Here is a 10539-nt window from a genome sequence, read left to right on the forward strand (position 1 = left end):
GTTGCTTTAGATTATTTGCTTGCTGCCCAAGGAGGAGTTTGTGTTGTAATGTCTCTTATACCTGGTTAAATAACCCTTTCCAGGTAGAAGTAGAAACAACCACACTTCTCAAACTCACAAAATCTCTTAAGACATTCCACTTTTGCCTTGAGTGCCACTAGCTGGTTAGGATTTACATTTTCTGATATTTTCAGCTGGCTCCCAACTGGGCTCAGGGCTTTTTAAAGTTTGGATTTCAAGTTGTTCTACTCACTATTTGTTTAATGTACCTCATTGCCAAGCTGTTGATATTCTATAAAACCAGGTACCAAAAACCCCTATAAAGACTCGAGTGATCGCTGTGTAAAAAATAGAAATGAGGGCCGGCTGAGTGGCATGTTGGTTAAGAACTGGCTTGGGATGCCAGAGGGCCCCGGTTTGGATCCCACATATGAGGACCAGTGACACTGCCCTCCACAGCTAAGATGCTGAACAACAGCTCAACCTGGAGCTGGGCTGCTGTGAGTCGCCGGTGACGGCGGAGGCTGCAACCCCTGCTGCAGTGGGTTGCCATGGGCTACCGTGTGTAGCCAGCAGCCAGCGTGAGCGGCCAGCAGCCGCAGTGAGTGGCTGTCCAGAAGCCAGTGACTGATCTGCCTTGCCCAGGAAGAGCGCAATGATGATGCCAACTTGGGCCAGTGAAGCAACGTCCTCCACAACTAGACTGAAGAACAGAAGGACAGCAACTTGTCTGTTCCCCTTCCCCCAATTCCCCAGCACTGTTCTCATCCCCCAATTCCCCAATAAAAATATTTTTTAAAAATGGAAATCAGACATCAAGTCACTACCACCTTTAATTTAGAATGATTTGAATTATTTTCCTGCTATACATGAATTGCTTGAACATACATCTGGATCAAGAAAATATACGCTAACTAGGCTCATAAATCTGATTGTATTTTGCCAATTGCTCATGATTTACACAATGTTTGCAGAAATAATGCTTGTACCTATTTTTCAAATCCTTTATATTATTTATACCAGCCATTTTTGGGACACTGTTGAGGGGTTTTGCTAAAGCCTCACTAATTCAACTTTTGATGTCAAAATCCACCTCAAAAAACCTTCCAGGTTCAACAGGCACCTAAGGAACCTCTTCAAGGTAGATTCCCCTAGTTGCTCAGTTGGCTATAGCCTAACCACAAAAGTCCCACTAAGGGACTAAATGGACACAGAGCAGATAGCCAAACCACTCTGGCATTGAAATGGGATGAAACACACCTAAGACAAACAAACCTGATGGATCGATCCATCGTCAACACTGTCTACCAACAGGTTTCAATACAAAGGGGGAAAGGTTGACCCCGAAAACAAAGATTCATTTGTTGCAGGAATATATCTGCTGAGATGGATTCCTATGGTCAACAAAGGGCCCAAATTTTTTGAATAATAAGAGTATTAGTATTCTTTATTATAGTCTAAAATTAATTTTGGTTTATAAATAATCATTATATTCCTGAAAAGTACATTAGATTTTATAGCTTTAGCTATAAAATGTATAGGTATATTTTGGCAATTAGTTTTTTTTCTATTTAAAACTGGTCCTTCTCAGTATAAATATTTGAGAGCTTGCTATTCAATTATTTTCCTCACTTTGGCACTGTCAGGGAGGAAAACTTTTCCTTCACTTTTCAAGGTTCTTCTGGCTGGACTAATAATCAAATTGACATAAGACAGATTAGCAGGAAAAAGAAAATTAAAGATTAATAGCATGTATACCTCCTGGATACATAGGATAGAGGAAAACTGAGTAACTCACCAAAGTGGTGGAAGCCACCACCTTAAATACCACCTTCAGCTAAAGTCAAAAGAAGATGTTGGGGGTGAGGAGTTAGCTATGGGAAGTTACCAGGAAAAGCACAGTAAACAATGGTAAAGTTGTTAAGGTTGTTGTGCACTTTTAAGTCCCAGACTTCTCCAATGATAATAAATGTATGCCTGGTACAGCGAGGGAAACACCCTTACAAATGGAGATTTCTCTTATAAATGCAAAAGTCCTTTTACAAAGGGTAAGTTCTACTTGGTTTTCAGAGCTTCTCCCATGTCTGCCATGTCTTGAAATTAACCAGCCTAAAATAATATGCCCAAAGAAACATATGAGGTCTGACAAGTTCGCAAACTTGTTGCAACGATGTTGCAAACCTTTTTTGCTACCAGAGGGATTATTCATCATGAGTTTTTACCAACTGGACAAACAGTTAACTAAGTTTACTATTTGGAAGTGCTGGAAAGGCTGCGTGGAAGTTAGACTAAAATGATCTGAACTTTTCGCTGACAATTCATGGCTCTTGCATTACGACAATGCACCAGCTCAGACGACACTGTCTGTGAGGGAGTTTTTGACCAGTAAACAAATAACCGTACTGGAACGCCCACCCCACGCACCTGATATGGCTCCCCAATTACCTTTTTTTTACCCGAAGTTAAAGTAAATATTGAAAGGAAGACATTTAGATGACATTTAGGACATCAAGGGTAATAGGATGACAGCTCTGATGGCCATTCCAGAAAAAGACGTCCCAAATTGCATAGCTTCCCAAGGGGAGTACTTTCAAGTTGACCATAGTGATATTTAGCAATGAGGTATGTAGCACTTTTTCTAGGATGAGTTCGCGAACTTAATTGTCAGAGCTCGTATTTTGGGGTGCCAAGCTCTGCTCCCCTTCAGAATTTATGCATCAGGCCTGGAATAGCATTAATTTCAATCCTTTTGTAGGGATTTGTTTGCAATATGTAAAAATTGATGGCAGAGCAGTCCAAGAGAAAATATTTTTTAAAAATTCAAAGAAGAGTTATTTCTCATTAGGCTATGATATTATAGGTGCTGTGTTATAAAAACGCACCGGTAAAAAACCTGATATTAAAAAATAAATTTCTTTTCCAATTTTACCTTTAAGGAACATATTTAGAAAAGAGAAGGAGGAACAAACCCAAGCATATATAAATCTCTACTATTATAAAAACAATTTTACTAACCTGAAACTATTGTTTTGTACTTTTGATTTTAAAGGTTCACTGCCATTTTCCAATAAGATGACCTGAAAACATTCCATCTTTGTAAGCCATGATGAATGAGCTTCGATTAAAAGTGGCTAAAAGAAGAAAAGCCACTAATGTATTTTATACAGTCACTGATCAGTTACTGACATGCAATATTTCATTTTCTTTAAGAGATGTTGTGTACCTAAACACAACAATTTGTGTGACAGTACATCTATCATTACATGCATCATAAAAGTAAAAAGAACATAAATTCGTTTCTGCCAATTAAAGTCTAATTATTTGTAAAATCACTAGTTGGCACTTTAACAAATTGACACAATGAAGTTAATGATCCTCAACATATTACATTTTGCAATATGTTTTTGCTTACTGCATTCCTAAACATTAGTCAATGTTTAGTGGTGTGGTTGACATTGCATGGAGGAAGATACTAGCTTAAATTTCTCTGCTAAGTAAAAGTAGTGCTATTATTCATGCATGTGTTTATACAACTCTTAATGAAAATTAACAAATATATGGTGATGGAAAGAGAACTGACTCTGGGTGGTGAAAACACAATGTGATATATAGATGATGTATTACAGAATTGTGCACCTGAAATCTATGTAACTATGCTAACAATTGTCACCCCAATAAACTTTTTTTAAAAAAGATTTTATTGGGAGTTGGGGGAGGAAACAGTGTGGGAAAATTGGGGAAGGAAAACAGCCAAGTTGTTTTCCTTCAATCTTAGTTGTGGAGGGTGCAGCTAGCTCAGCTCCAAGTCCAGTCGCCATCTGGCCGCCCGGCAGCAGTTTGCGGCCATTCAGCTCAAGGTGCCGTGTTCAATCTTAGTTGAAGGGGGCAGGGGGGGAAGGGAGGGTACAGCCCACCATACCTTTCGGGAGTCGAACCGGCAAACTTGTTGTTAGGAGCATATGCTCTCACCAGCTGAGCCATCCGGCCGCCTGTTGGCAGCTCAGTGGCAGCTCAGTTCGGTCGCACTTCACTGGCTCGTGGGAATCTAACAGGTGACCCTGTTGCACAGAGCTCGTGCTCTTAACTGACTGAGCCACTTGGCCGGCCCCACCCCAATAAACTTTAATTTAAAACAAGAAAAATTTTAAAATGCTGCTAGGTGAGAGTTCATTTTTTATTATTGGGTTGTCGGAAAGGTCATGATGCATGTTTGCAACAGATGGCACTGGTTTGTTTTTGGAAGTACTAGAGTCAGTTGCATCTATGTTATTGCTATGTCATTTGACAGATGACAGTTTTAGCTTCATTATAAAAAAATTGAGTGATTTGGTTGAGTTTTAGAGATTTTACAAGTTGAAGGTGGAAGACCAAACTGTGCATTTTAGCCATATTTTACTGTTTTACTTCCATAAAGGGAAGAAAGTGCATCAAGCTTGTGAAAAGTTGCATAAAGTTTACGGTGACAATGCTCTACAAGAATGTCAGTGCCAATGATGCTTTACGAAATTCCATGCTGGTGATTTTGATCTCAAAGACGCTCCTCAGTTGATGATGACAAAATAAAGGCATTGATCGAGTCAAACCCACATTACATGACACGAGAGATTGCAGAAACATTGAACATCCATCATTTAAGCGTTCACGACCACCTGAAGAAGCTGGGATACGTAAGCAAGCTCAATATTTGGGTTCCGCATGAACTCAAAGAAGTTCATTTGACAGCGCGTATAAACATCTGAAATACGCTCATTAAACGTGAGGAAAACAATCCTTTTTTGAAGCGACTGATAACTGGTGATGAGAAGTGGATTGTTTACAACAATGTGGTGTGCAAACGGTCTTGTTCCCGATGTGATGATTTGCCTCGAATGATATTGAAAGCAGACATTCATCAGAGGAAGGTTATGCTCTCAGTGTGGTGGGATTTTAAAGGTGTTGTGTTTTTTGAGCTCCTACCAAGGAACCAAACAATCAATTCGAATGTGCGCTGTCATCAGTTGGACAATTTGAATGAATCCATCATCCAGAAACATCCAGAGCTTTTTTATTGTAAAGAAGTTGTGTTCCATCACGACAATGCGAGACCACACACAAGTTTGATCACCCATCAAAAATTATTGGAACTTGGATGGGATGTGTTGCAACACCCACAGTACTCGCCTGACCTTGCTTCATCAGACTTCCACTTGTTTCACTCACTTCAAAACTCCTTGCGTGGTATAACGTTCAATTCAGATGAGGCTGTCAATCAGCACCTTGTTCAGTTTTTCACAAATAAAGACAGGTCCTTCTATGAATGAGGAATTATGAAACTCACTGAAAGATGGCAAAAGGTTATTGAACAAAACGGGCAATATATCATTGATTAATCTTTGTTCTTTATATAATTAAATGACCTTTGAAAAACATAGACAAAATACATCATCACTTTTCCAACAACCCAATATATTGCTAAACCTTATTGATAATATAGTTTCATGGATAATTATATTATATATAATTACATATATATATAAATATATATATAATTACAGAATAAACTGTAAGCATGGGTGCTATCTTGGCAGAGAAAATGAGGAAGAATGAGAGCTTAATGTGAAATATGATGAAGTAGGTTTTTTAATGTTAAGTTTATTTTTAGCCAATATTAATTTTAAAAAGACATACAGCAAAATCTAATATTATAATATACAAAGTCTGTGTACATGTTCAGCTTAAATGCAGAAAGTATAGCATCTTGCCACGTGTACTTACTGGGTTTGGGGTTTTGAAAATTACACTTTCAAAGCTCAGAAGATGTATAATTGATCAGGAAATATTTGATTTTAACAAATGTGAAATTGAAGTGTGAATGATCTGCTCACTGTATATAATAGGTATATTTGCAAACAGTTCCAAAGTTTTAGATAGTGCCAAGTATATTAGTAGTGTTAATGAACACTGTATTACCTTAGAACCTTAGATTTCTTTCAGTATCTGTGGTAGTATTGTTTCAAGTCCTGCAGAGGTTTAAATAATTTGAAATCTATAGTGACAGATCATATGGAGAGAAAAGCAAAACTTTCCCCCTATAACAGGAAGGCAATGTGGGGTAAAAAGAAAGTATGAGTGCCAGATTGTCTGGATTCAAATCCTAGTTTCTACACTTATCAGCTGTACAGTCTGGTTAAGTTACCTACCATTCCTGTTTCTCAGTTTCTTTACATGTAAAGCATTTATATATGTAAAATTTTACTTTGGAATACATCCTGTCTGGGGAATTCATGTACCAGGATGGTCAGCGAGTATTTTGGAGAATTCATCTCAATTCTCCTTAATGCCCCCTAATTTTCTCTTACTAATTTTTATATGTAGAAAAGTAATAGTATATCTACAGATTTCCATCAGACAATTCAAGACAGATCCAATAACAGAGTGTTGTTTCATTTTGTTCTAAATGTGACATTTTCCTACTGATATTTCAATTCTTGAAAATCTTATTAGCCCTGAAAATTATTCTACAAAAGACATGCAAGAAAACCTAAGGTTTCAGCTGCTAGCATTTATTCCAAAGTAACATTTTAATGCTTTGGGATATTAAAATACCAAAGGTAAGTAGTAACATGCCTAGAGAAATTTGATGCTCTCACAGGAAACAGTGAACTCTGCATTTCATTTGATTACAGTTAAACACACAGATTTTAAAATGTATATTTTAAAAACATTAAAATCTAAGCACCTCTAAGCTGTTAGAACAGTGAGTCTGCACTGAGAATTATTTTTAACATTGCCCCTCCCTCCTTCCTGGGCATGCTCCCCAAACGCCTTAGAGGGAGTTAGGGATAAGAAAAAGGAAGCAAGTCAGGAAAATAAAAGATCCTTGAAGCACCTGCTTTTCCCTGCCTTCAAGCAGCTCTCTGAGCAGTCAGGCCGCTGCCCAGAGCGCCTAAGGCATCCAAGCCAAGGAACTTCTGCTTGTAGTGCCCAGTCCAGCCCCACCATCAAAGGGTGCCCCCATGCCTTCCTATCCTGGGCTTGTGACACCTACTCACATGAGATCACACAAGTACAAACTGCAACACAATCCGGGATGCTGTGTATTTATAGGCAATGTTCCTGACTCACTGTAACCCACAGCACACAGTCTGTTTTGGCTGGCTGAGTGTGCTCTGGATGTGCTCCCTCTATGACAGTGGTGGAGGCTAAGCAGGGCATTCCTGACCTTCATTCGTCCTTTTATTGACTGCCTACCCCTGAGAGAGGCCCAATCCTGGTGCCTGGTCATTCCCTCATTCAAGATCTTGATCAGGGTCTAACTTAAGATGAGTGTTTTGGCTCCCCGCCTTGATATGGCCTCACTCTACGTTGGAGACCTGCACCCTGATGTGAATGAGGCAATGCTGTGTGAGAAATTCAGTGTCAGTGGGCAGATCTTGTCCATTCGGGTCTGCTGTGACCTGGTCACATGCCACTCTCTGGCCTACTACTTGTATGTGAACTTGCTGTGGGCTGATGCCTAGGGGCCTTTGAACACTATGAAATTTGATATTATCAATGACAAACCACTGTGTATTATGTGGCCCCAGTGTGACCTACCAATTTGTAACAGTGGACTGGGCAATATAGTCATCAAAAATATTGCCAAGTCTATTGATATAAGTCCCTTTATGATACACTTTCTGTCTTTGAAAACACTTTCTTGTAAAGAAGTAACCAATGAAAATGGATGAAGTGATTTCAGAGTTGTGCATTTTGAGAAATCAGAAGATGCTAGAAGAGCCATTGCGAAGATGAATGGGATTCTACTGAAAGAGAGGCCAGTTTTTTGTTGGGCAGTTTAAACCTCACAAAGAAAGGGAAGCAAAGCCCAGAGCTCAAGCAAACATGTTTATCAATGTCTAAGAATTTTGGTAGTGATGTAGATGATGAATGTCTTAAAGAGGTTTTTGGTGAGTTTGGCTCTGTATTAAGTGTGAAAGTTATGGCTGATGCAAGTGGAAAATCCAAAGGCTTTGGATTTGTGAGTTTTGAGAATTTTGAAGATGCCCAGAAAGCCATCAAAGGAATGAATGGAAAAGTACTTCATGGAAATTAAGTTTATGTTGGTAGAGCACAGAACAAAGTAGAGAGACCATCTGAATTAAAACACAAATTTAAGCAAATAAAACAGGGTGAAATCACCTGGTGTAAGGGTGCTAATCTTTATGTAAAAAATCTTGCAGTTGGTATTAATGATAACTGAGATGAGAATTCTCTGTCTTTGGAACAATCACTAGTGCCAGGGTCATGAGGGAGGCAGGCCACAGCAAAGCTTTGGCTTCGTTTGCTATACATTTCCTGAGGAAGCTAATAAAGCCATCATGGGAATGAATAAAAAGATTGTGGTCACTAAATCACTGTATGTGGCTATTGAACAAAGCAGGAAGAAATGCCAGGCTCTGCTGAACAAGAACTATACTGAGAGAAAGGCTGTGAGAGATGGAGGAAATCCTATACTCAACTCTCACAAGGCAGCAGCAACATCAAGTAACTTCATTCCCATTCTTCCTCAGTCTCAACATAGAAATGAACATTTTGGTAAGCTTGTGATCAAGGCAAATTTCATCCATCTCAGGATATATGCTGTACCAAGCACTCAGCAGGAACAGCATCTACACCATCATTCAGCACCTTCAGACCACCATAAACTACAAAAGTCAAGTCAGCCTACCAGATCACCAATACAATAACTAAGATCATGGCCGTTCACCCCCAAACTTCTGCCACAGAATCACATTTAAATCAAAATAAGCAAAATTATGAAACTAAAGGAGATAGCAATCCTCAAGTTCTATTTTGTACCACGTAATGGAACACTCCTGGAGGACTGGATGGCCAAGGCAAATGTGGGAGTCTGCACTGCTGAGGGAATGCCAAACAGAGGCTCTAGCAGTTTAACGGACTCGAGAGTTGGAGGAAGGGCTCAGGGCAGGGCTTGGAGTGCAGAAGTACTAGATACTGGCTCAGAGTCAATAAAAGTGTTTACAAAGTTTTCCCTACTTCCCCTCATAAACATGTCTCCACAAAGACACCTTAAGAGGACCTCTGACCAAGGTCATAGATAAAGAGACCTAAGAATGAAGGTGCTGGTGCTAGAAATGTATATGTGCAAAGAACATGATCAACCAGGGGACCTGAGTCTTTGACTGCATCTCCCTTAAGAGACTGTGATGTGTTGGTTGTACACCAAGCCTGGCATTGGGAGGACAGCTTCCTACCTGAGGCCTGCCAGGTAAAGCCTTTATAGTTGCCAATGGTCAGAACTGAAAAATCACACATAGTTTTTTAATGTCTTAGTCCGCTGGGGCTACTTTAACAAAATAGCATACACTGGGTGGCTCAATCAACAAATATTTATTTCTGACACTTCCGAAGGCTGGAAGTCCAAGATCAAGGTGCCAACATGGTTGGGTTCTGGCGAAGATCTTTTTCCCAACTTGCACATAGCAGAGAGAAGAGGAGGGAAGCAAGCTCTCTTCTGAGTTTTATAAGGATACTAATTCCTTGCATGAGGGCTCCACCCACATGACCTCACAATCTTAATTACCTCCTAAAGGGTCTAACTCCTAATACCATCACATGGGGGAGGTAGGATTTCAATATGAATTGGGGATAGTAGGGGGGACACAAACATCCAGTTCATAACAACCAGGATCTGTACTCCTCAGGGCATATTAAGCAGAGAATCTGGATTTAATGTAGAGGCTTGGGGGTGAGGAAGGGCTCTAACAGTTTGTTTGTTTGGTTGGTTAGCTGCAACATGGACAAAAAATTGACCAACATTAAATGAAACTGAAATGCCGACCTGCTTTGGTATATTATAGAGGAAGGGACTCAAAGGCTTATGAAGAAAGGAATGTTAGAGTGAATTTTTAATTTAAGGTATGCTCACACAACCTTGCAGGATCTAGAGGACATATATTTCACCGTGACTGAGAGAAACAAATCTGTGAGGGGAGCCCCAGAGTCTTTGAAGAGAGCTCTGTAATTGCTCTGTTCTGTAGGTCAGAAATTACAGGGGAAACAGCAGCCAGTGAATTGGGAAACTTAAATGCAGTGGAGTCATTGGATACCGGGGTTGCAGGTGTCATGTGGAAACAATCACCAAAGGTAGGGTGGGTGTGGTTGTAAGGGTGACACTGTCTCTTCTATTTTGAGATTTAAACCTCTAGTGTAATTTGGTTTAACAGCATAGTTTAACTTGGGACTTTTTGAAAGTTTTTCTTTTTTATGCTTTTCTTCCCTCCTTCCAAAACTTAATGACTCTGTTGACTATATATTTACTATGCATACCAGTTTCAATGGTTCTGTTTCCTCCAGACCTTATGCATAACAGGCTCAGTGACGCCGTTTCCTCAAGGAAACCTCCAGGACACTGACTTGAAAGAAGTTTTTACATCTGCATCAGATGCACTTCTATCCCGGAAACAAACCAGCCTCTGGGAAGCACCTTTTCAATAACTCTGTTTCCTCTAGGCCAGCGGTTCTCAACCTGTGGGTCACGACCCCTTTGTGGGTAGA

At 39.8% G+C, this 10539-nt stretch overlaps 1 pseudogene; it reads left to right on the top strand.

The window, feature by feature from the left end:
- The first annotated feature begins 7301 nt into the window (after positions 1 to 7301).
- Positions 7302 to 8708, top strand: LOC109391933 (polyadenylate-binding protein 4-like; annotated as a pseudogene).
- Positions 8709 to 10539: the final 1831 nt, after the last annotated feature.

This window comes from Hipposideros armiger, unplaced genomic scaffold (genome assembly GCF_001890085.2).
Source record: "Hipposideros armiger isolate ML-2016 unplaced genomic scaffold, ASM189008v1 scaffold_306, whole genome shotgun sequence".
NCBI classification, from domain to species: domain Eukaryota; kingdom Metazoa; phylum Chordata; class Mammalia; order Chiroptera; family Hipposideridae; genus Hipposideros; species Hipposideros armiger.